Raw genomic sequence first — 27,965 nt, forward strand, 5'->3', positions numbered from 1 at the left:
AACTCTGGGAGTTGGTGATTGACAGGGAGGCCTGGCATGCTGCGATTCATGGGGTCGCAAAGAGTCGGACACGACTGAGCTACTGAACTGAACTGAACTGACTGAATCAAACAAAGTAAAAAGTATAGAATTAGAAAACAGATTGGGTAAGAAATATTTCTTAATTTAAAAATATTTATTGACTATTAACTATATCCCAACTACTAAAATAGGTAATAATGATACATAAACGAACAATTAAAGTCTGTAATTTAGGAATGGTCCCTGAATTTAGGTCTCTGGATTTAGGATATTTGTGATTTAGTAAGAAAATTATGCAAGTAAACAGTCAAGTTGAATATACTGTAATGAATTCTGTATTGAAGACCTGTTAAAAACGTATTTTACATAGAAGCACCTTTCCATGGTGATATTTCAAAGAAGATGAATGATTAGTTTATCTCACCAGTTAGACAATGAATGACTTTACTGCTACATATGCATAAAATAAGGTTATACTTCTTCAAAAGATAACGATTAATAAAGCAAGAACAAATTTTTTGGATTACATATTTTTGATTATCAGGTAACATGATTTTTATTCTTAAAATGAGAAGGTGAAATTGAAATATTACATATTTAACAAAGTATATTATTAAACACTGTGTACTTGCCATTGTTAAATGTATTTAAGTTTCCTTCTATAATTCTACATCATGTTTCTCCTTTAATCTTCATATAGACTATTTCAAGTTGAAAGAGAAATGAAGAAAAATGTAGAAATACTGAGGTGAGGGGATGAAGGTAATTTGAAGACAGTGGAGGAAATGCAGACTTTAAAAAGTGTGACTTATGTGGAATGTGTACTTTTCAATAAATGCGTATGTACACACTTAACTTCAAATTAAATGCCAAGTGGTTAAATGAGAAAGAAAAATAAAAATAAAAGAAAAATCTAAGAATTCAATTTTAACAATAATGATAATAATAATAAATGGATCCTTTTTCCATATTTTAAAGTTTTTTTCAAAATATTCTTTCAGTCAAACATGAATGCTTTTTTGCTTAGAGATATATAAATACCATACATATAAAAATGTATGTAGATAACTCTGATAGCTCTAACCATAACAACCAACATGTGCATAAAATGAGACCACCAGAAGAGTAAATTAAACTCACCTATGTACTGATGTTTTTATTCTGATGAATTCCTTATAGGACCAATTACTCCTACACTTACATTTTCTATTCTATTTTATTCCATTCCATTCTATTTTTCCTGATCAGTTCAGTTCAGCCACTCAGTCATGTCCAACTTTTTGTGACCCCATGGACTGTAGCATGCCAGGCTTCCCTGCCCATCACTGACCCTAAGAGATTGCTCAAACTCATGTCCATCAAGTTGGTGATGCCATCCAACCATCTCATCCTTTGTCCTCCCCTTCTCCTCCTGCCTTCAACCTTTCCCAGCATCAGGGGCTTTTCCAATGAGTCACTTCTTTCGCGTTAGGTAGCCAAAGTATTGGAGCTTCAGCTTCAGCATCAGTTCTTCTAATGAATATTCAGGACTGATTTCCTTTCAGATTGACTTGTTGGAACTCCTTGCAGTCCAAGGGACTCTCAAGGGTCTTCTCTAACACCACACAGTTCAATAGCAGCAATTCTTTGGTGCTCAGCTTTTAATTTCACAGCTGCATTCACCACCTGCAGTGATTTTGTAGCCCAAGAAAACAAAGTCTCTCATGCTTCCATTTTTTCCCCATCTATTTGCCATGAAGTGAAATTAAAAGACACTTATTCCTTGGAAGAAAAGTTATGACCATCTTAGATAGTATATTCAAAAGCAGAGACATTACTTTGCCGACTAAGGTCCGTCTAGCCAAGGCTATGGTTTTTCCTGTGGTCATGTATCGATGTGAGAGTTGGACTGTGAAGAAGGCTGAGCGCCAAAGAATTGATGCTTTTGAACTGTGGTGTTGGAGAAGACTCTTGAAGAGTCCCTTGGACTGCAAGGAGATCCAACCAGTCCATTCTGAAGGAGATCAGCCCTGGGATTTCTTTGGAAGGAATGATGCCAAAGCTGAAACTCCAGTACTTTGGCCACCTCATGCGAAGAGTTGACTCATTGAAAAGACCCTGATGCTGGGAGGGATTGGGGGCAGGAGGAGAAGGGGACCACCCAGGATGAGATGGCTGGATGGCATCACTGACTCGATGGACGTGAGTCTGAGTGAATTCTGGGAGTTGGTGATGGACAGGGAGGCCTGGCGTGAGCAGAGAGTCGGACACGACTGAGAGGCTGAACTGAACTGAACTGAACTGAACTGATGGGACCAGATGCTATGATTTTAGTTTTCTTAATGTTGAGTTTTAAGCCAGCTTTTTCACGCTCCTTTTCACTTTCATGAGGCTTCCCTCATAGCTCAATTGGTAAAGAATCCGCCTGCAATGCAGGAGACTCTGGTTCGATTTCTGGGTGGGGAAGATCCCCTGGAGAAGAGATAGGCTACCCATGCCGGTATTCTTTTGCTTCCCTTGCGGATCAGCTAGTAAAAGAATATACATGCAATGCGGGGGACATGGGTTCGATCTCTGCTTTGGGTAAATCCCCTGGAGAAGGGAAAGGCTACCTACTCTGGTATTCTGGCTTGGAGAATTCCATGGGCTATATAGTGGGGTTCATGGGGTTACAAAGAGTCAGAGGACTGAGTGACTTTCACTTTCACTTTCATAAGGAGGCTCTTTAGTGCTTCTTCACTTTCTGCCATTAGGGTAGAATTATCTGCATATCTGAGGTTACTGAAATTCCTCCCTGAAATCCTGATTGAAGTTTGTGTTTCATCCAGACCATCATTTCGTATGATGTACTCTGTATATAAGTTAAATAAGCAGGGTGACAATATACAGCCTTTACATACTCCTTTTCCTATTTGGAGCCAGTCTGTTGTTCCGTGTCCAGTTCTAACTGTTGCTTCCTGACCTGCATAAAGATTTCTCAGGAGGCAGGTAAGCTTCTCTGTTATTCTTATCTCTTTAAGAATTTTCCAGTTTGTTGCAATTCACACAGTCAAAGGCTTTAGTGTAGTCAATGAAGCAGAAGTAGATTTTTTTTTTTTTTCTGGAACTATGTTCCTTTTTCTATCATCCAGTGGATGTTGGCTATTTGATCTCTGTTTCCTCTGCCTTTTATAAATCCACCTTGAACATCTGGAACTTGTTGGTTCACTTACTGTTGAAGCCTGATTTAGAGAATTTTGAGCATTACTTTGCTAGAGTGTGCTGCTGCTGCTGCTGCTGCTGCTGCTGCTGCTGCTGCTGCTGCTAAGTCACTTCTGTCATGTCAAATTCTGTGCAGTCCCATAGATGGCAGCCCACCAGGGTCCTCTGTTCCTGGGATTCTCTAGGCAAGAATACTGGAGTGGGTTGCCATTTCCTTCTCCATGCTAGAGTGTGAGATGAATGCAATTGTGCGGTAGCTTGAACATTCTTTGTCATTGCCTTTCTTTGGGATTGGAATGAAAACTGAACTTTTCCAGTCTCGTGGCCACTGCTGAGTTTTCCAAATTTGCTGTCATATTGAATGCAACAATTTCACAGCCTCATCGTTAGGATTTGAAATAACTCAACTGGAATACCATCACCTCTAGTCGCTTTGTTCGTAGTGATGCTTTCTAAGGCTCATTTGACTTTGCACTCCAGGATGTCTGACTCTAGGTGAGTAATCACATCTTTGTGGCTACTTGGGTCAGTAAGATCTTTTTTATATAGTTCTCCTGTGTATTCTGTTCTTAAAGATGGTCGAGAGGCACATGAAAAGATGTTCAACCCTGCTCAGTGTAGATCAATGCAAATTTTATTATATTTTAAAATCAAAATTTATTTAACCTACTTTTCAATAGGTATTCTCTCAATCTGGTGATAAAGATGAGAAAGAGTGTGGCTTGGAGAGGCTCATAGTTTGAGGGAGGAAAGTTGTAACAAATAGAAGAAAAAGAGAAATAGAGCTACAGATGTAGAAAGCAAACTTATAGTTACCTGGGGTGAGGGAGGGATAAACTGAGAGGTTGGGATTGATATATCCACACTATTATATATAAAACAGCTAATTAATAAAGACCTACTGTATAGCACAGGGAACTCTACTCAATACTCTGAAAAGAATCTAAAAAAGAGTCAATACATGTATATGTATGACTGACTTACTTTGCTGTATACCTGAAACTAAAGCAGCATTGTCCATCAACTATAGTCCAATACAAATTTTAACTACGTTTGTGTGTGTATGTATATATGTGTATATATATATGTATATGTGTATATATATATGTATATATATTTGTTTGTGTGTTAGTCACTCAGTCATGTCCAATTCTTTGTGACCCTATGGTCTATAATCCACCAAGCTTCTCCATCCTTGGAAGTCTTCAGGCAAGAATACTGGAGTGGGTTGCCATTTCCTTCTCCAGGGGATCTTCCTATCCCTGTGATAGAACCCAGGTCTCCTGAATTGTAGACAGATTCTTTACCTTCTGAGACACCAGGGAAATCCATATATATATACAATATGTATAGATTATATATAATATACATGGATTATGGATATATATTATATATATGAATTATGGATATATATGGATTATGTATATATATATATATATATATATATGATAAGAGCCAGATCAAGGACATCTCAATGAATATAATACATTGAGAAAACAATGTTAGAACTAGATGATATGATGTCCCAACCATACAACCATATATGTCTCTTTGGATGAAGAGAAATATATTGATCAAATATCAGCAGCTCCTCTGTCAATCCACTGGCTGTATGTCCACTTTTTCATAATTTGCATCTACCCTTGGATGAAAGGGCAGGGGGAAAGCTAAGTTGTCTGTAAAAATTCTTCTTAGACTATTCTTACATTGAATTAGCTTACTGGTTAGAGTTGATGCTTATGTTAGCATTAAGTTCAGGGAAAGAAATTTAGTTTTATTTTGCACACATTTGCATGGTCAGGTTTATACTTGCAGTGTATGTTCTCCTGTAGTTTCTTTAAGGTCAAGTCAAACAAGAACAGATTTACCTCCTATCTCTAGATCCATGTATAATAAGTTTGACTAAAATTAAACGCATTAGGTATTGTAATTAAGATGCTATTATTATATTTTTGATAGCATCATAAAAAATGCAAACTGCCAAACTTAAGTTCTCATTTGGAATTCAAAGGCCAAAAGACTCAGCTTTTACATTTTTTTAAAAAAGTAATATAAATCCTCATATTGTCTTTAGTATTGCAGAAAAAGAATATCCTGTTTCCACTCACCTTTCCCATGTGAGAATTCCTGTACTTAAAATATAAATTCAGGCTCCTTTATTCAAATATGAAATGGTGATTGCTAAGGATAGATTCTGACATATTCTCAGTAGTTCACAGTTGGCTTACATTATTGTTACTAGGAAAGAAAGAGAAGACTCTCTGGAGTTAGACTCTTTTTTTTTTTTTTTTTTCCTTCACTACACAGAACTTTACTTTGATTCCACCTTGGATTGTTAGATGTTGTCAGCAGACTCTTGAGTCATTCCTAGTACAGAGTCATTATCTGTTAGCAGTGGATACACACAAGCATTTGAACTAAGAACTCTGACAAAATGTGGTTAAAAGGAACATTCGTTATCAAAGATTGGTTTAAGTGATGTGAATCTGGAGTTGTGCTTGGAGGAATCGGCAGGAGAGATTATTAATATTTATTAGCAGCAATATCAAGGGCCCTTAAGATTTTATAAAAATATATAATTTCTCTGATTTCACTTTTCTTCCTTCCCCTTGGGGAAGATTTCCTCTTTGCCTTTTTTTCTTACATACATATCTTTCTATTCTTTCCCCTCTTTCTTCTGATTTCTTGGGCAAACATTTGTGTTTCATATACTTTTCCTTAACGTATGCCTCTACTCTCCCTTATTTTGTTTTCCTTTTAAGGGTTCCTCCTGCTCTTTAGTGAGTTATACTCAAACAGAGCTGGAATGCAGAAGAGATGTATATCAGTAAACGAACATGTGCATTCCTCTGTTATAAATAAGGAATTATTTGGTTACTGAATTGTACAATAGTAAACATGCAAATAGGAAAAACATTTGATTATATAATATACCTATATCCTATGAATAGAAGACATGAGATAGGTTCCAAATTAGCATGAGAAATAAAATGAGGAAGAGATGTGTTAAATGCTTCACTATTAAATTTACAGTGGTAAGACTATTTACATAATAGAAAATAGATTGTGTTCAAGAACAGAATCAAAATTCGACTCAAAGCCTAGAAAACAAATGCATCCATTCTGAGTGTCAATAAAAATATTTACCTCAATGCCTTTGTACACAATATGTTTCATTTAACTTTACTTAGAGATAAGTATTGATATTTTATTAACAATTGCCAAATGGCATTATCACCCCTTTGGAAGGTGATGGGTAGTACCATAAGGAAATTATGTAATAGGTTGAAATCCAAGAGGAATAGCAATTTATACATAGAAAGTGAAGAAACTTAGAGATATTTTAAATTCTCTATCTTCCAATTCTTGATCTTGTCAGTTTAAGCAGAGACTATTCAGTTAGTTATAAAACAAAAAAAAATTAGAAATCAAATCAACAAATATTTATTATTTATCTGTTATTCTCAAGGCACTATAATATGGGTCATAAAACATTTTAAAAGTTGAGACTATCATAAATAGATAATAATAATTTTGATATAGAATTGTCATTATTAAGGTTATGAGTATTTGTAATAATTGTGAGGCAAAGAGATGAGTTTTGATTTAAAGCCTAGAAAAACTACTGTGAACTGGCTGATGGGATAGTTCAGAACCAACCAATTTTATCTTCTTGATTACTAATATTATCTTAAAAGATGAAAATAAGATTGCTTCTGTAGTTCAGGGTGTCTCAGTTCAAGTAAACTTTATATTTACTAGTCATGTAATCTATCTTCTACATATGGAGTATATTATTGAGAAAAGGAGAAGAAAACCTTTCTATTGCTTTCACTTTTCACTCTGGCATTCGAAAAGGAAAATTAGGTTTTAGGTTTTGTATATTTTTGAATGAAGTTTGAAAAACAAAACAAAAGAAATGAACCTAAGTGTGAATTGGATGATCCATTTCTCAAGTATTCTGTTCTCATTCATGAGAAAGAATTTTCCTAAATTCTCCTGTCTTCTTCCACCACTCACCACTCCTTAGTATTTCTTTTGGGGTAGGGTATGTTAACTGGAAGGGAACAGAGTCTTCATCCAAATTTCTCAACCAGCTGAAGTTAGGGATACTCCCACTCTGCCACCCCTGCACATACATACACATACTCCAAAGTAGTAGACAGTAGCAACATGGGTAAAAAATGTCTCTTCTACACTTTCAAGCATTAATTTCATGGGCTATTTCAAGAATAATAAGAAGCATGCAAACTATTTTTTTTCTCTCAAATAAGCTAGATCTTTATCAGTTAAACAAAACAAAAGAATATGATATTTCTACACCTACTAATTCTTTGTTGCTTCTCAGTTGACCCCAAATTTGGTGGGAAAGATTAATTATCCACATTCATATTATGATTCAAAATTATAATAAAATTTTAATTCATAGATTTAATTTCTCACAACTTTCACTGCATTTCCAAAAAACTTTAGAGCTATCCATTTTAATTATTTTTTTATTTAGAAATCAAATATAATACACAAAATTCAAATGTAAGTGCTTAATATCATAAAGTATATGGTTATTTTCTGATTTTTATCAGAAGTCAGTTCAGTTCCTACTTGAAAAGCTAACACATTTATTATATAAAAAATAACTTTATTCATTCAACTAATAAGGTTTACCTGAGACTAAATATCATCAGAAGAAATAAATGCATGCACGTAAAATTAGCTAAAAAAAGTAGAGAAACGGAGACAGAAGAGATGAATTGAGAAATGTATTTCAAGGATCAACCGAAATGAGACTAATGTTGGGAAAGTGAGTGGGAGATAAAATTCACTTATCTTTTCCATTGACAAGAGAAAACTATCTACTTTTCATTAAAAAAAAAGAAAAAAAAAGATTTTCCGGTATATGTTGGGATCTGGGTGAGAAAGACAAATTAATAAATCTAAAAGTGGTTGTTTGCTCATATTGTAGATTATGAGATAATATTTTAAGTAATATAACATCAGAAAATATTAATATGGTATTTGCAAAATGTATTTATTTGGCTGTGATGGTTCTCACTTGGATCCTTGATTTTCACTGAGGCATGCAGGATCTTTCAGTTGTGGCCTACGCATTCTTAGTTCTGGCTTGTGGGATCTAGTTCCCCAACCAACCAGGCATGGCTCCAACCAAGCCCTCTGTCTTGGGAGCAGAGAGTTCTAGCCACTGGACCAGCAGAGAAGTCCCTAATAAGGTATTTGGAATTTATAAAACAGATTATATTGCAAGTCTGTCATTATCCTTTTGCATGTTGCTTAAGCCTGGTTCTCTATCCCTTCCTCCATTTTTTCATTTAAACATGGGGGTGGTAATTCCTAAGTTATAGATACATTTTGAAAACAAATTGGAAACTATAACAATATAGTGTTTAGCAGATAGCTAACTCACAATAAGTGGTAGCATATTACAGTTATCTTAAGCAGTATCACATGCTTGGATATATCATTTTAGTTATAAAAATACATGTAAGATGTTTATCTATAGAGAAAATTCCAGTAGGATTCTTCTTACTAACTCCATATGGCAAATGTTCTTAATCACAAGCCCTTGAGATTTTATTCTCCCTTGGAGATTGTATGTGGTACCATTTACATATCAATCTTTGCCACCTTTGCTTTAAATACAGCTGTGGAATATGTTTCTATTAAGTTTTCCTGGCACTCATTCTCTTTTCTGTACACAATCATTTTTCACAAAACTATAGAAATGAAAACGTACTGAAAGCTAAGTTTTTAACATGTTTATGACACCAAATTAGTAACATAAATCACAGTAAACAATATAGTATCATTCTGTTTTCTTTCTTCTATTGAAGAAGTGTATAAAAGCCTACAGAAACCTCACCATGAAGTCAGCATTCAAACAAAGTATTGCATTTTAATTTTTATTTGAGTTGATGACAAAGACAGTAGGCACATGAACGTAGCAATAAATCTAACAGCATTTAACATTTTTTCACAAAGTTAAATATATGAATTTGTGAACTATCAAATTACTTTGCACACATCAGTAGTCTCTAATGAACTCAGTGGTTATTCATAAAAGTAGACAGAATTAGGTTAGACAGAGGAAGGCTTATGATCCCACATGTATTTTAGAGAAATATGTATTTTTCATATTACTAGTTAATGTAATGAAATGGTATAACTAAAACAAAGTAATAGAATAAAAATATTCTGAACTATTTAACACTATTGAAATGAAACTTTAAATTATTTGCTGCCTCACTCATTATATTTTTCTGCATTTGCTTCAAAATCAATTGTACCAGTATTTAGATAAGTTTGAAGCAGGTATCATTCTTATTCCTACACACGCATTGAAACATTGATGTGGAATTGATGTGGAATACATTTCCTTTCTCAAAGACACATAGAAAGTTAGTGAAATTAAGAGTAAATGAAGTAAGCCAGAAAGAAAAACACCAATACAGTATACTAACACATATATATGGAATTTAGGAAGATGGCAATGACGACCCTGTATGCAAGACAGGGAAAGAGACACAGATGTGTATAACGGACTTTTGGACTCAGAGGGAGAGGGAGAGGGTGGGATGATTTGGGAGAATGACATTCTAACATGTATACTATCATGTGAATTGAATCGCCAGTCTATGTCTGACGCAGGATGCAGCATGCTTGGGGCTGGTGCATGGGGACGACCCAGAAAGATGTTATGGGGAGGGAGGTGGGAGGGGGGTTCATGTTTGGGAATGCATGTAAGAATTAAAGATTTTAAAATTTAAAAAATAAAAAACTAAAACTAAAAAAAAAAAAAAAAGAGTAAATGAAGACATATTGAACACTTTTTATTGCTCTAAATGCATTCCTTTGCTCATACTGAATCATTTCATAGTATTAATCACTTAACGTAACTGAGTGAATTGAAAAAATTCATATATATATATATATATATATATTTTTTTTTTGCTCAGGACTCAGCACAGAAAAGCTTTATTGAAAACAAAATAAAATTATAGTTAGGAATTATATTATTAATTTTAATGTTGAAATTATATTATATGCCCAAAAGAGTAAGATTTAAATGACATTTTGTATACTGAACATATCATATGCAATGAAATTAAGTAAAAAATTAAAGATCATTTAACAGAATATTTAACAATTTAATAATTATGCTTTACTTGTATCTTTTTTAATTAATGTTTTTGCTTTTCCAATATATACCCTGGATTAGAATTGCTAGGTCATATAGTAGTTCTCTCTTTAGTTTTTTGAGCAACCTCCATAGTGTTTTCCATAGCGACTGCACCAACTTATTTTCCCACAATCAGTGTACAAGGGTTCTCTTTTTTTCCCTACATCTTCATCAACATTTGTTATTTGTGGTCTTTTTGACAATAGCCATTCCGACAGGTGCTAGATGATATCTCACTGTGGTTTGATTTGCATTTCCCTGGTGATTAGTGATATTGAACATCTTTTCACAACTGTTGGCCACCTGAATTTCCCCTTAAGAAAGACACCTATCCAGGTCTTCTGCCTATTTTTAAATCAGTTTTTTGTTTGTTTTTCTTATGCATATTTGTATTTATTTATTTATTTATTTATTTTTTACTCGACAATATTGTATTGGTTTTGCCATGCATAAACATGAATCAGTTTATTTTTTATGTTGAACTGTATGAGCTGTTTATATGTTTTGGATAGAAATCCCTCATTGGTCACATCATTCGCAAATATTTTCTCCTATTCAGTAGGATATTTTTTCATGTTATAGATGGTTTCCTTTGCTGTGCAAAAGATTTTAAGTTTAATTATGTCTAATTTATTTATTTTGGCTTTTATTTCCTTTGCTTTAAGAGACAGATCTGAAAAATTACGGTAGTAATTTATGTCAAAGAGGGTTCTGCCTTTTTTGCCTATTCCTCTGGTTTTATGGTTTCTTGTCTTAAGATACATGCATCCTAAAAAAAATTTAAAAAAAAAAAGATACATGCATCCTAATGTTCACAGTAGTATTATGTACAGTTGCCAAGGTATGGAAGCAAGCTAAGTGTCCACACATTAAGCTAATGTCTACACAGATGAATGAATAAAAAAGAAATGGTGTATGCATATATATATATATATATATATATATATATATATATATACAAACTAGTAGTTAACCAGTGGGGAAAAAGAAATAATATAGGGGTGGGGTTTAAGAGATATAAACTATTATGTATAAAACAAGCTACAAGGATGTAGTGTCTAATACAGGAAGTAGAGCTAATATTTTATAATAACTATAAATGGAGTATAAGTTTTAAAAATTGTGAGTCACTATATTGTACACAATAAAGCAACCTATACAATAGTATAAATCAAATATATTTTAATAAAAATAACAATCATATATAACATTAAGAAAATATTGCTTTAAAACTATCTTGCTTTTATTTCTATGAATTCTATGGCCTCTACCTTTACAAAATTGAGAGTCACCTATAATTTTCCCCCAATTTTGACATTCTTTGGTCACAGTGTAAAACTGTCATTCCCTCCTTATTGATACTCTTGTCTGCATTGGTATTTAGGGCCCGGTGCTGCCTTGAATCCCCTCATCCTTCTCCTGTTTCTCTTTCTCCACCTCTATTTCACTTTAGTAGATTATTTTGGGGAATTCTCTGAAAGTGTGGGTGATTCAACATTAGGTTTTTGACCATCTGTTCTTTCATTTTTGTACCATCCTTGAGAGCTTATCTTTCTCGCAGCATAAGAAATCAATTCTCTAGGGATGATTCTAAACTGACCCAGAAAGATGTTATGGGGAGGGAGGTGGGAGGGGGGTTCATGTTTGGGAATGCATGTAAGAATTAAAGATTTTAAAATTTAAAAAATAAAAAACTAAAAAAAAAATAATAATAATAAAAAAAAATAAACTTTGCCTCACATTCAAATTTCTTACTAAATTCTAGGGCCAACTTTTTACTGTTTCATGATCCCTTTCATTTGGAAGTCTTACTATCATCCTGTAATCAAGGTTCCTAAAACTAAAGTAGAGTCCTGTCTTGATACCTCTTCCTCTGTCATCTATGTTATCAGTTGCCAGTTTAACATTTTTCAAGACCGCATTTTTAACTTCATGGCTACTCCATCATTTTATTTTGAGTCTGTCAAATTCAGCATCATAATTGTTTTTATAATGTTATATTAACCTCTTTTAAAATTTGTAGTTAAACCCCATTTCATGAAACACAAGAGATGACATAACTTTGTCTCTGTCCTCACTCTGGTTACTCATTTTAAGATATAAGCCATTAAGGAGTTCCTAGTTGGCTTTAAAATACATGCTAGTCCATTAATTTTAAGTTCTAGTCCTACCATGCTTATCAACATCCTCTGTTAAATAATATCTTAAAAGTATATGATCATCATAGCATTTTCACATGGCACCATTTTATGTAAAGTTTTCCTTCACTTCTTTACAATTTTAAATAAAATTTTATTTTATAAAAATTCTATTTACATGCTATATTTTACTTATTTTAATTATTATTTTAAAATTTTTGAATCCCTAGAGTTGAAAAAAATTATATCCTTAGAATACAAGCTCTAATAGAATAGAAATCATGGTCTGTTTTATTCACTTATGTTCCCCAGAGCCTAAAATACACCTGTGTGTGTGCTTAGTCGCTATGTCATTTCCAACTCTTTGTGATCCCATGGACTGTGGCCTGCCAGCTTCCTCTGTCCATCGGATTTCCCAGGCAAAAATACTGCGCAATGGGTTGCCATTTCCTCCACCAGGGGATCTTCCTGACCCTGGAATTAATCACATGTCTCCTGTGTTTCCTGCCTTGTCAGGGAGATTGTTTAACACTGAGCCACTTGGGAAGCCTCAAATATGCCTAGAACGTAGTAGGTGTCAAAAAATGTGAAGGGACTGAGATTTTATTCTCCTTTCAAGCTAATGGAAGACCTCTGAATCAAAGATGAGGTGCGTATGTTTGTTTATTTCTTACTCTTAACAGAACAGATATCATGAACTCTGTGTTTCCTCTGGTTCCCTATGTCTCCCGGGTCTCGCTGCAGTAATTCAGAGGTAACTAGTTGCATGTAACATGAGCACTGTTTCTGCTCACATCCAAAGAACTCCAATTTCAGAAAATGTCTATCTTTGCCAGTGATGCGGTCAAACCTGTCCAACCTTTGCCCCAGAGAGAGACATTAACTTTACTACTGTGGCCAGCAGACAAATCTCTCGGCTCTAGAGAAAGACACTATCTCTATCTTTCAGGGTGGTTCACTCTACAGACTGCCTTTAAAAATATATCTGGGACAAAAGCTATCAGTGCCTTTGCATGCAAGAAGTTTAAAAAAAAAAAAAAAAAAGGACCCACAGAAAATTCTCTCCCAAAAGGTGGTGCTCTAAAAATATTTTTTAGACTGAATAACAGAAACTCTGATTTTACTTAAGTGGCTACCTTTTACTTGTTTTCCTGTGTTAAATTATCACTGCTTCCTGTATTTTTTATTTCATGTTCATTAGTCTCTTCTTTCTCTAATACTGAATATTCTCTTCATTTTTAAGACTAAGTTCAAGTCTAACCAGACATAGCCTATTTTCTTTCTCCTCTGAATTTAATGGTGACTAATGTGGGATGTGAGAGTTGGACTGTGAAGAAGGCTGAGCACTTAAAAATTGATGCTTTTCAACTGTGGTGTTGGAGAAGACTGTTGAGAGTCCCTTGGACTGCAAGAAGATCCAACCAGTCCATTCTGAAGATCAGCCCTGGGATTTCTTTGGAAGGAATGATGCTAAAGCTGAAACTCCAGTACTTTGGCCACCTCATGCAAAGTGTTGACTCATTAGAAAAGACTCTGATGCTGGGAGGGATTGGGGGCAGGAGGAGAAGGGGATGACAGAGGATGAGATGGCTGGATGGCATCACTGACTTGATGGAAGTGAGTCTGAGTGAACTCTGGGAGTGGTGATGGACAGGGAGGCCTGGCGTGCTGTGATTCATGGGGTCGCAGAGTCGGACATGACTGAGCGACTGAACTTAACTGAACTGAATACATGCATGCAATACACAGTTCAACCCATTCTACCTCTACAAATGTATATATACATTATATTATATATATATATGTGTGTATATATATATATAAACTGTAATTAGGGAAAATTAAAGGGAAAGCACTGCATTATGCTTCAAAATAAATCGTCCTGCCAGCCTTTGAATGGAACTACACCATTGGCTCTCTCGATTCTCAGGCTTTCAAACTCAAACTGGAATTAAACATGGTTCTCCTAGGTCTTCAGCCTTTGACTCCCTGCAGACCTGGGGACTTGCCTACCTGCATAATTGAGTGAGTCATTTCCTTATAATAAATCTCCTTAAGACACACACACACACACACACACACACACACACACACACACACCCCTACCTCCTATTGGTTCTGTTTCTCTGGAGAACTCTGACTGGTACAAGCATGTTTACTTTGTGGTTAAACTTAAGTACAAACCCCAGCTTCATCACTTATTTACCCAAGAAGACTTGGGCTAGGTATTAACCTCTCTCAACTTCAGTTTCCTCAACCATAAAATAAGGGCATTGACAGAATCTCAATGACAAGCGTGTGAAGTGACTGCAAGATAATCCTTGTAAAACACTGGCAGTTCAGTTCAGTTCAGTTGCTCAGTCGTGTCCGACTCTTTGCGACCCCATGAATCGCAGCACGCCAGGCCTCCCTGTCCATCACCAATTCCTGGAGTTCACTCAGACTCACGTCCATCGAGTCAGTGATGCCATCCAGCCATCTCATCCTCTGTCATCCCCTTCTCCTCCTGCCCCCAATCCCTCCCAGCATCAGAGTCTTTTTCAATGAGTCAACTCTTTGCATGAGGCTGCCAAAGTACTGGAGTTTCAACTTTAGCATCATTCCTTCCAAAGAAATCCCAGGGCTGATTTCCTTCAGAATAGACTGGTTGGATTTCCTTGCAATCTAAGGGACTCTCAAGAGTCTTCCCCAGCACCACAGTTCAAAAGCATCAATTCTTCGGTGCTCAGCCTTCTTCACAGTCCAACTCTCACATCCATACATGACCACAGGAAAAACCGTAGCCTTGACTAGATGGACCTTGGTTGGCAAAGTAATGTCTCTGCTTTTGAATATGCTATCTAGGTTGATCATAACTTTTATTCCGAGGAGTAAGCGTCTTTTATTTTCATGGCTGCAGTCACCATCTGCAGTGATTTTGGAGCCCCCCCCCCAAAAAAATCTGACACTGTTTCCACTGTTTCCCCATCTATTTCCCATGAAGTGATGGGACCAGATGCCACGACAAGGTAAAACATTGTACCTGACCTTAATCATGTTCTCTATAATTATTTAAAATTTTCACTAGGGTTAATAAGGTATATCAGGAAGAGTTTTAGAGGTGTAAAATTCAATACTGTGCCTTTCATTATTCAGCTGTGTCACTTTGAATACATTGTTTGTCTGGGCCTCTGTTTTCTCTTCTTAAAAATGACAATAAACTGGAATAGGGCTAATCAAATTGTGGTCCATTGTGTGTTGATCATCCATGAACCTGTGTTGGTCAATGTTGTGGAATCCAGAGAAACAGCTAGTGTGCATCATTTAGAGACTTTCATAGAAATTCGACTGAGTGATTTCATGTCTTCAGAATCTAATAATAAAAATTTGGGTTTGTATTTAATAAAAAAATAAACTTCATCTTGCATAATGCCTTGTTAATACCATATTCTTCTTTAAATCTTACTTCAGTAAAATTAATTTAATTTAATTCAGTAAAAAAAAATCACTTCTATATTCAGATGAATTTCATCCTATTCATAGGTAAATATCTGCAATACTACATTAACTAATGTGGAAAGAGAACTCAAGACAAAAAGCATGTGCGTATTCAGTCACTTCAGTAGTGTCCAGCTCTGTACAATCTTATGGACTGTAGCCCATCAGGCTCCTCTGTCCATGGGAATTCTCCCGGGAAGAATATGGGAGTGGATCGCCATGCCCTCCTCCAGGGGATCTTCCTGACCCAGGGATCAGAACTGCATCTCCTGCATTGCTGATGGATTCTTTACCCATTGAGCCACATGGGAAGCCCCAAGAACAAGCATGACTCCTAATAAATAAATCAGTTGATGTTATTTATATATTCAGATACGACAGTCCATCACAGATAAGTCATGCTACTCCTCCAACTAGAAAAAAGTCAAAGGATGGGGCTCACCATAACAGTGGATACAGATCATCCTTTTAACTTGAAGGATGCCCTCTCAGGGTCATAAAATCTAGCTAAAGAATATAATCTAAGAAAAAAATAATTTTATTTCAGTTAAATGAAGGAGCAGAATTCTAAATGAAGTTATAGAAATTACCAGTGAAAGAATTCAGAGAAGGGAGACACACATGTGGGAAGAACAGACTAGGAGTTAATGTTATTACCACATGCACTGGAAAAAAAAGGAAGGGAAATGCTAAACTTACTTGAATTTTCCTCTGTCGATGATGCATTACTCTTTGGAGTCTATAAATAAGAGGTTTTCTTGGTGAAATGCCACTTTTTAATCCTCTATTCTAAGAAAAATCATATGAAATCCAGTTCATTTTTATGACATTCAATTGTTAAAGGAAAAAAATATCTTAAGCACCATGTGGTATGAAATACTTGTTCTAATCTTCCTTCAGGTGAAGAAGAAAGTATCTATATCTCTGTGATTAATCTTTTGAAATATATTTCTCCATGTTTTATTATACATTAGTTTGGGCTGGTATTATAGGCTACTTGCTTAATCTGTATTAACATTCTTAATCATTAAATGAGTTTCATATAATTAATGCTAGCTTTATTAGAGTTTAATGATATTACATATTTTTTTCATATCGTGGCCTAAACTATTGTGTACTGTTAGAAAGATTCCCTGGTGGTTCAGACGTTAAATCATCTGCCCACAACATGGGAGACCCAGGTTCAATCCCTGGGTTGGGAAGATCCCCTGGAGAAGGAAATGGCAACGCACTGCAGTATTCTTGCCTAGAAAATCCCATGGATGGAGGAGCCTCATGGGCTACAGTAGAAAGAAGTAGAAAATGAATAAGACTAAATATTTCCATTAAAATCATATAAAAATATTAAAGACTTGTACCTGAAGAAAATGATCACTTTGTCAGTGTCAATAAATACATAGATAAGAAAATACAATTACTAATTTACTTTAACACATGTCATCTCTAAAATTACATATTCATCCAAATCACTAAGTCGTGTCTGACTCTTGGGACTCCATGGACTGCAGCCTGTCAGGCTGTCTCTGTTCATGAGATTCTCTAGGTGAGAATACTAGAGTGGGTTGCCATTTTCTTCTCTAGGGGATCTTCCTGACCCAGGGATCGAACCCAGGTCTCCTGCATTGCAGCAGATTCTTTATCCACTGAGCTATGAGGGAAGCCCTAAATTTATATTTTTATATTATATTATATTATATTATTATATTATATATAGTGAGTATGGAATGATGGACAGGCATCAATGCATTATGCCTCAATAGAAATTCTGCTCTTAGACTCTGTGATTTCAATATCTTCAGACCATGAAATTTTTGCATCTTGTTTTATGTCCTTGGATATGTTTCAGTGTCTCCTAATTTAAAGACTATGGGAACTTGAATAGATCACGTATCCTACTATTATGTGAAAACTGTATAAATCTTGTGTTAAACTGGTCTTTTCAGATGTACTATATCCTTCTACTTTTTTGTATATTCATTCTATTAATTTTTGAGAGTTTGATATTGAAACTCCAACTAAAAATCTTAATTTATCTACTTAAATAACTGTAATATGTAGTGGAAAAATATGTAACTTTATTCTATATTTTCCAAGTCTTCTTGAATGTGTTTACATATTTTCATAATTTAAAAAATAACAACGAAAGAGAAATATTTTGTTCTTAATCTTAAAATTCTTCTTGTCGCTGTGGTCTATTGATATGTAGCATCACACTAGATTTGTCTTTAATTTTGCTTTATTAGATAATTTGTCACTATGTCTAGTGCACATCATCACATGTTCAGTAAATAATATGCTAACATATTTTCACTGGAATATGGTAGGAAAACTATATAAGAATGTAATTATTTCTAATAAATAAATTAACCAATAACATCTGTAGATTAATGAAGCACAGTCTGTCTCAAATGATTCTCTGTATTCTCCTCCATCTAAGAAGGAAGTCAAGAGGAGGGGTCCACCATAAGGATAGTTAAGTGAGAGACTGGCCCCCTAATTTAGAGGGCGCTTCTTTATTGACGATTATGGAGAAAGAATGTTCCACAGTAACCAGAATGTTCTGTTCTGTCACTGTTCTATATTAATGAAGAATACTGAATGTTGTTTTCTTTTAGCTCTTGGACATAATTAGGTCAGGAAAAATCATCTGAAACTATTAATAGATAAGTTTGTGTTTATCATTTCAGAAATTACATTTGGTTCATTAGAATCAAACTATCAGAATAATATTTTGCACATAAAATAATTTATATTTCTTTCTTCTATCCATATTTGAAACTAAAAAATACCATTAAATCTTTCTTTTTTTTAGCTTTGAAAACAGCTTTTTCCTCCAGTTTTCATGGTATTTTCTTTTCTGTTTGCATTCTGGCACACCAAAAACTGAATGTAATAGGTAACTCAAAATCTGAAGAAAGAAATGTCTGTATCTTGATCACATTCCTTAAGGAACGAAGCATTAAGTGAACCTTGATTCACATTTGTGCTCTTTTTTCCCTTGGTAGAATGATTCTTCTGAATTTTGTATTATTTAATATCTGCTTAATATTAATAATGTCTCATAGGTAAACACTCAGTAATATATTACTTACTTTTGTATTCTATGACCATATCTAAAGTAACATCCGTTTTAAAGATGATAGCTGTATGTATTATTTTTAGTTTCTGTGTGTGTGTCTGTTGTTGTTCTGTTATGAACAGTACATAAGATACATGGCTTCTGGTATACAAGGCTGTGCCCTGGAAGCGCTAACACTGAATAATAAGGAGCATATGCACAAGCTCAAGTTTATAAAGAAATGACAAACTGATTTTCTAAATGGGAGTACCAGTGTGTCCTCAGCGGTGTGTTCATACATCCCTACCTTATTAACAATTGAGATTGTGATACTATATATTTTTTTCCAATCTGGTAGTTAAAATTATTCTCTGAGCCTTATTTATGAATTATATTTGATTTCCTCAGGAATATCAAATTTATTTTCAGTATACATCAGAAATTCGTAGAAAGCAGCCTTTTCGGCCACACCCTTCTCTGTTCTCTCGGCCTCTTTTTGCTCATCTCTTCGCACGACGTGTCTTGGTTACCATGGCTGTGCATGCATCGCTATCTTGCACAGCAACTCTCCTACTCACTCCTCTTCAGAAACAGCTTTCAAAATTTGTATTTGTTTCATCTCCTTGCATGATTAATCCAAAGGTTACTATGAATGAATATTAGGTAAAACAGATGGAAGTCTGAAATTTAAGTCAATAAGGGAAATCTTTAAAACATATATTTTTTGTGTGTTCTTTTTAAGGTGATAATTTATTTATTTTTTTAATTTTTTATTGATTTATTTATTTTTACTTTACATATTCTTATATAACTTAATTTGTAGATATTGATGTATATCTGCTTTCCTTACAATGTGAAAACAATAGCAAAATATTCTAATAATATTAACTATTCCTGAAAAACAAAAGAATCTTAATTTTAACATAATTTCTCATTCAATTTCAACATCCTTTTTATTTTTCTACCAAAGAATTCTTTCAGTTAAATACTACTCATTTTTTGGTTGGCATTGGATGCTTAGGCAGGCATCAATGATGGGAATAAAGGTTAAAGACTCAAAAGACTATGATCATTAAAATAAACTCATGAAATTTATATTGTAATCAAGTTCAGGGCTGCAAATACATCCACACGCTAGGGACTTTTATGATTTGTAATCTAGGTTGAAATCCTATGAAATTAACCTATTTTGAGTTTACTCACAGAAAGTCAATAGCTATAATGCAGTAACACTTCACATGGTTTCATTTATCCTTCCGTTTAATAAAGAGAAAGTGCCCACAGCTTATATATTTTGAACAAAACAAGGTAGAAAAAGTATCATTCTGTGTATAGTATCTCTTACAGTGTAGAAATAATGGCTTAACACAACTTTTGAGATTTGAAATACACGTAAAATGAAAAAAAGGAAACAAAACCTTTCTCTGTTTCTGATTTAAAGTAAATATAAGATACAAATTCAGATTGTCCCTACAGTTCCTCATTAATACTCTACAGTATGTCAAAACCTTGAATATACAAATTAATATAACTTTGCATGGTCCCAAACTAAACACATATTTATGATGACTGTTCTTAATATTATAAGTCAAGATAGCTTTTGAGCTGTCAAATACTGTATTTTTTAGGCTAATTTAGATTTATATATAATCCTTAATGAATGTGCAAGAACTGAAAGAAGAACTCAGTAATTACTTTCTCTAATTATCTATTTTAATTATATTCTAGCTATATGCAAAATGTAAGCAATCTAACAGACCTATATTTACGAAGACTAAAATGAAGGGGGAAAAAAAGGTGGTTGGATAGATCCTGCCAAAGATTATTAACATTTTGCTCCAAAAATGAGATTTAAAATGTTAATAAGCAAAAATCTTATCTTAGATTATTTAATGGAAATACAGTGGGGTACAGTTCTGTCATTTTCTCAGTTGTTAAACATTATTTCTCAGGAATGCACAAAATATCAGCCTTGTTCTGCCACATACATGCAATATTTTCAATAAGTGTATCTTATTTAATTGGTTTCCAAAGGAAATCTATAATTGTACGCTTTCCCATCAAACTGATAATTGTATTATAAGTATTACTGAACCTTTCTAAATGAAAAAATAGTTTAAAATGTGTGAATAATTTGCTGATAAATTATTAGGCAAAGTCATAAGAATTTTGAATAAATGTCAAAAGGATAGTTTTGTAATATATGCTGATGTATAGATTTAGCATAGCAATAATTACATAAAATTATAACATTTATAGAGAAAGGGAATTTATACTGTTTTTCTGTTTCTAAAAATGTTCTAGCAGAACCTGGCTAATCTTGGTAAAAGGGACATGCGTACAATCATTTTATTAAAGACTTCAAAAATTCCTTTAAAGATATATGATAATAGTAATTATAATAACCGTAGAAGACAAACTATAAAGCTCCCATCATTGCACACTATTCTTTTTTTCTTTTGTACTTTATTTTACTTTATAATACTATATTGGTTTTGCCATACATCAACATGAATCCGCCACGGATGTACACATTGTATTGAGTACTTCACAACCAGTACCTTATTTTATACCCATGGGTACACAAATGTAATCTTCACTAAGCTGATTTTCATGTGATTGAACTGAAAATGGGGGAAATCAATTACTGATAATCATACAGATAATACAGGTCAGATGTGGGATTCAAACTGAGATAAGTGTTTCTATAAGCTCATGCCCCTTCTCTAACACAACTCACTATTCTTCTCGTTTGCTCATATTTCTTGTAAATATGATTGTTATAGATATACATATATTTAGACACTTAAATAATATGCATACAAACATATATGAAATATTCATTTTTAAATCCTTTTAAATTTCAACATCTGAAAAAAATTATATAAAAATAGCCTCTATTTTCATTTTCCAAACACTCTAAATTGTATGTTTCTTATCATTACTTTTTGGAAATGTCTCCTTCTGCATTCTGTCAAGTTTATTGGGGATGATGTAAAAAATAGAGTTGTTTAAATCACCTGCTCGTTTGCTTGCTAAGCTGCTTCACTTGTGTCTGACTTTTTGCGATCCTATGGATCAGACCTGGCTCCACTGTCCATGGGGGTCTCCAGGCAATAATATTGGAGTGGGTTGCCATGCCCTCCACCAGGGGATCTTCCCAATCCAGGGATCAGACTTGCATCTCTTATGTCTCCTGCATTGGCAGGTGAGTTCTCTACCCCTAGTGCCACATGAGAAGTCCTTTTAAACCACTACCAACACCTAAACTTTTAACTATATATTTGTTCTTATAACTAGCATATACCACATTACTATTTACATGTGTACACATCTATCTGATTTTCCTCTAGTTGAAAATTTTATAAGTGGAATCACTTTACATGGAACTCTATGTACATATCAAATTCTTATATGTTTTTGATTTAAATGTACTGATTGTATACTTCCACTGAAAACCTATTTAATCATCTTTATCAATCACAGAGAAAAAGAGCAGCTCTTAACAATGTTATAGACCCTAGTGATAGATATCACAGACTTATGGATGAGCTTAATGCTAATCTAATATCTCAGGTTCCTGCATAATTTTACAAAGAGAAACTTGGTCAACATTAAAGCATTCACCCCTGGACTATTAAATGAGAGAGAAATAAAGTTACAACAATTAAACTATTGAACAAAGTTCCCTGTTGAATCTGAATTTATGATGGCCTCTCAGGTTTACTTGCAATGCTTTGGAATATTGTGCTGTGCTTAGTCACCCAGTCATGTCCAGTGCTTTTTGACCCCATGGACTGTAGCCTGCCAGGCTCCTCTGTCCATGGGGATTCCCTAGGCAAGAACACTAGATTGGGTCTCTTCCAGGAGATCTTCCCCACCCAGGGATCAAACCCAGGTCTCCCATATTGCAGGCAGATTCTTTACCATCTGAATCACTTTGGAACATTATATAGGCTCAAAACCCTGCATTTCACAACAGTACTGGTATTTGATCCCCAAACTCTATCAATGATTAGATTTTACAACCTGAGAGTTCTCTCCTCAGTTTCAACTGTTTATTGTTGCTTTTTTTTTTAAAAAATTTCTGAATGATATTCTTTAAATTATTTTGAGCATAAGAGTAAATCCAAAAGATCATTAACTGTAATTTATCTAATATCATTGGAAATATAGTAGAAAACCTTCAGCAATTTGTTCTGTTGTATTGTCCCTTACACGCTTTTTTCTCTTTATTTTTTAAATCATATATTATTAGTTAACACTACATAGTTTTTAATATAAATTTATTTATTTTAATTGGAGTTTAATTAGTTTACAATATTGTATTGGTTTTGCCATACATCAACATGAATCCGCCACAGTAAGTATCTTTTAATTTCATGATGCAATCAAAAACTACATCGTTTTTGATTGCATCATGAAATTAAAAGATGCTTACTCCTTTTCAGGAAAGTTATGACCAACCTAGATAGCATATTGAAAAGCAGAGACATTACTTTGCCAACAAAGGTCTGTCTAGTCAAGGCTATGGTTTTTCCAATAGCCATGTATGGATGTGAGAGTTGGACCGTGAAGAAAGCTGAGTCCCAAAGAATTGATGCTTTTGAACTGTGGTGTTGGAGAAGGCTCTTGAGAGTCCCTTGGACTGCAAAGAGATCCAACCAGTCCATTCTGAAGGAGATCAGCCTTGGGATTTCTTTGGAAGGAATGATACTAAAGCTGAAACTCCAGTACTTTGGCCACCTCATGCGAAGAGTTGACTCATTGGAAAAGAGTCTGATGCTGGGAGGGATTGGGGGCAGGAGGAGAAAGGGACGACAGAGGATGAGATGGCTGGATGGCATCACTGACTCGATGGACATGAGTTTGGGTGAACTCTGGAAATTGGTGATGGACAGGGAGGCCTGCCATGCTGCGATCCATAGGGTCACAAAGAGTCGAACAAGATTGAGTGACTGAACTGAACATAGTTTCTGAAAAAAAGTTTTATTTAACTTTATGGAGTTTCAGACAATAAAATATTATGTAGTTAGTGAAAACAGAGTGAGCTACATCTTCCCTTATAATCATCTTAGTTAGCTCTGTCTCTAACACACCTGTGTACACATTCATGTATACACACTCACACAGATATATACAAACAAAACAGAGACACTTAGGTATACAAGACATAATTGGTCTTACAAATATCTATGTTTAACTTAAGACAGTAAATGTCATAAACCAAGACAAGTATATGGAACACGAAAATTAAGGAATCTGCTATTTTTCATTTTATGTTTTGTAGGCATTTTACATTCTTAATTAATGTTTATTTATCTTTTTTGGTTTGAACACAAATGGTAATGTTTCAAAAGGAGGTTTTGCTTCAAAACTCAGTTTAATTTCCAAATATGCAATATTTTAGACATATCATTTAAAATAGTCATACTCAATTTATATGTAATAATTATACTTAAAACATTTACGATTACTTTTGACTTCCATATGCAATCAGTGTAACATATAAGTGAAAAGTGAAAGTGTTATTCATTCAGTCATGTCCACAAGGACACGACTATGAACTGTGGATGGTAGGCCACTAAGCTCCTCTGTCCATGGAATTCTCCAGGCAAGAATATTGGAACAGGTTACCATGCCCTTCTCTAAGGAATCATCCTGACCCAGGGATCAAACCTGGGTCTCCGCATTGCAGGCATATTCTTTACCATCTGAGCCAGCAGTAAAGCCCAGCATATAAGTAGTATTATATAAATTAGGATGTACTTTTGGGAAAATCTGTTTTTTTTTTAATTTCTGCAAATGTTTAAAGAACTGATGTTTGAACATAAGTAGTTTGGTTCATTTCTACTTTTTAAAATAGAATTCTGTTTATGCTATCTGCAAAGTAAAAAAGAAAAAGTAGTATTTAACTATGCAACAGTTTAGAAAATTTGTGAAGAGTAATAGCATGGATTATAAATTAGCCTAAAATATGTTAATAAAGATTAATGACATTTACCCTAAGTTATATAATGACATTTAGATCATCTGAGAAATTTTCATTTAGAATATAAATTTTGTTTTGTTTTTTACATTATTTTTAATATAAATTTATTTATTTTAATTGGAAGTTAATTACTTTACATGAATGTAAATTTATAAGAAGATTATAGAGGTTATTATTAGAACTTATATAATGCATTATGATATAAATTGATTATCATATACTATTTAGTAGTTCAAATGCACAAACACACCACTTCACTTGCATTAATAACTCTGTGAATGATTGATAATTTGTTTTCATCTTTAAATAATGTTTGATTTATAAATATTTATTATTATTTGTAATTATTAATATATTTACTACCTTTTTTTTGACAGAACTTTGTATACTACAAGTGAGATACTCAGATTTATGTATTATGTGTACAAAGGAGTTTTCTCTAAAATCTAACAGTTCAAATATTATAGTTTCCTAAATGTCACAATACATTTATGACAGCATCTTCATGCCATGTGTCTGACCATTTTTGTTTCTACAATTTGACATTTTGCCACAGTAGTAAAATATTTTATTAAGTTAGTTGTCAGCCCCCCAAAACTGCTCCATAAATAACAGAATTCTTTCTGATATAATGTCAACCTGTTTATGGGCTCTTTAGATAGTTCATCTTCTAATAATACTGTGAAATTTGTAGAGTTTTTTGTGAATATGATGAAGACATCTGAGGATAAAATGGAGTTTGGAAGTACAAAGAATTAGGGAGATGAATGAGCTTTATCTTTCGCTTTTCACTTTCATGCATTGGAGAAGACAATGGCACCCTACTCTAGTATTCTTGCCTGGAGAATCCCAGAGACAGAGGAGTCTAGTGGGCTGCCATCTGTAGGGTCGCACAGAGTCGGACACGACTGAAGCGACTTAGCAGCAGCAGCATACAAAGCATGCAACTAGAATGACCTCCTCATCATTAAATGGAAAAAAAAAAAAGAGAAATTCAGATCATATCTCTTGTTCTCCTTCTGTTTTTGTTTTTGATGGATGCATGCTCAGATGGTAAAGAATCTGCCTGCAATACAGGAGACCTGGGTTCAATCCCTGGATTGGGATGATCCCCTGGAGGAGGGCACGGTAATGCACTTCAGTGTTATTGCCTGGCAAATCCCATGGACAGAGGAGCCTGGTTGGGCTATAGTTCATGTGGCTATGAAGAGTTAGACACCACTTAGAGACCTCACACTTTCATATGCTTTGGATAAGGACTAATTTTACCAAAACAGAAAAATAAATTGTATCCACTTTAGGGTTCCAGTTAGGAAAATATATCTCCAATTTTGATTTTGAAGTTTATGTCTGAAAAGGAATTTAGTCTCAGGAAGAGGAATCTGTAGACTCTGCAAAGATGAGGTTTGGGGAAAATTAAATTTCCAGGAAATGGAAAAATATTTTTCTCTTCTGATTCTTTGATATAATTAGGTATTTTTGGACTTTCAGTTGGATATAAACTAATCCATGTACAGTAATAAAGACTTTACATATCAATACTGCCATAGAAAAAATATGAAAATAGAGGCACAATATAGCTAATAGAGATCTGGCATAGTTCTATGTCAGAAAATGCTTGTGTTTAAAAAGAACAATGCACAATTTTCTGCTCATTACAAGAACTGTTAATGTTTTCAATGTTTTCCAAACAATCAGAATATTTATTCAAAGAAACTGTCTCTGTTTATTTTTTAACATTAAACACACACTGAAAACTATAGTGCCTGTTAGAAAACTGTTCAGAATACAAGGGCAAATTTCAAGGTTTTGTGCTGAAGCAAACTAAAGAAATAAATACCACATGTTCTGCAGTTTGCAGACTTCACAGTGAATTTCATGTGTCTCTCAACTTTGATCTAAACAATTGCAATTGATAAATGGAATAAGATCTTGTAGGCAAGGGAACAGACATTTCCCCAATTTCTAAACAATTTAGTTGCTTACAGGCTTTCTTTGGAAGAGACATTTCAATTTGCACACTAGTTCCTACTCGAGAGACTTGGATGAAGGCAGAAATATTGTAAAAGACTAGTATTCAAGATTTCTGATAGAGGTGTGAAACAGATAATTCAGAACAAAATATGAAAGAGTGGCCTAGCTGGAGTGTGCAAGGAAATGGCATAAAACTTGCCTTCAAATTTATCTCTGACCCTTTTGTTTTAAATTGCAGCTTTATTGAGGAATACATGATAAATAAAATTATAAAATATTTAAATTTAACATCCTGGTAATTTTATGTTTTCACATAGTGAAAGGATTTCCCTTATCTAGTCAATCACATATACATTACTTCACATATTTATCTTTTTTATTCCCTTGTTGTGAACAGTTTAGTTCTATTCTCTTAGCAGATTTTAGTTATAAAATATAGTTTATCAACTATAGTTAGCATGTCATGCAGGCATTTCTTATCTTATAGCTGAAAGTTAGCACTCTTTTATAGTCTTTCCCAATTTCTCCTGAACCCTTGGCCCCCAACAAGTACTTTTTTTGTTTGTTTGTTTTAGCAAGTACTTTTCTTTTTTTTTCTTCCTATTTTCAGACTCCACATGTAAGCGAAACTGTGCAGTTTTTGTCTTTGCCTGCCTGACTTATTTTACTTAACATAATGCCCTCAGGGTCCATCCATATTATTGCAAATGACAAGATTACCTACTTTCTAATGGCTGAATAATATTCCATTGTGTGTGCATACATATGTATGTCTGTGTGTGCATGCGTGTGCACACTAAGCTGTTTCAATAGTGACCCACTGTTTGTGACACTATAGCCTGTAGCCCACCAGACTTCATGGGATGTCCTAGGCAAGAATACTGGAGTGGGTTTCCATGTTCTTCTCCAGGGGATCTTCCCGACCCAGGA

The sequence above is a fragment of the Ovis aries genome, chromosome 1, assembly GCF_016772045.2.
Source record: "Ovis aries strain OAR_USU_Benz2616 breed Rambouillet chromosome 1, ARS-UI_Ramb_v3.0, whole genome shotgun sequence".
Taxonomy (NCBI): domain Eukaryota; kingdom Metazoa; phylum Chordata; class Mammalia; order Artiodactyla; family Bovidae; genus Ovis; species Ovis aries.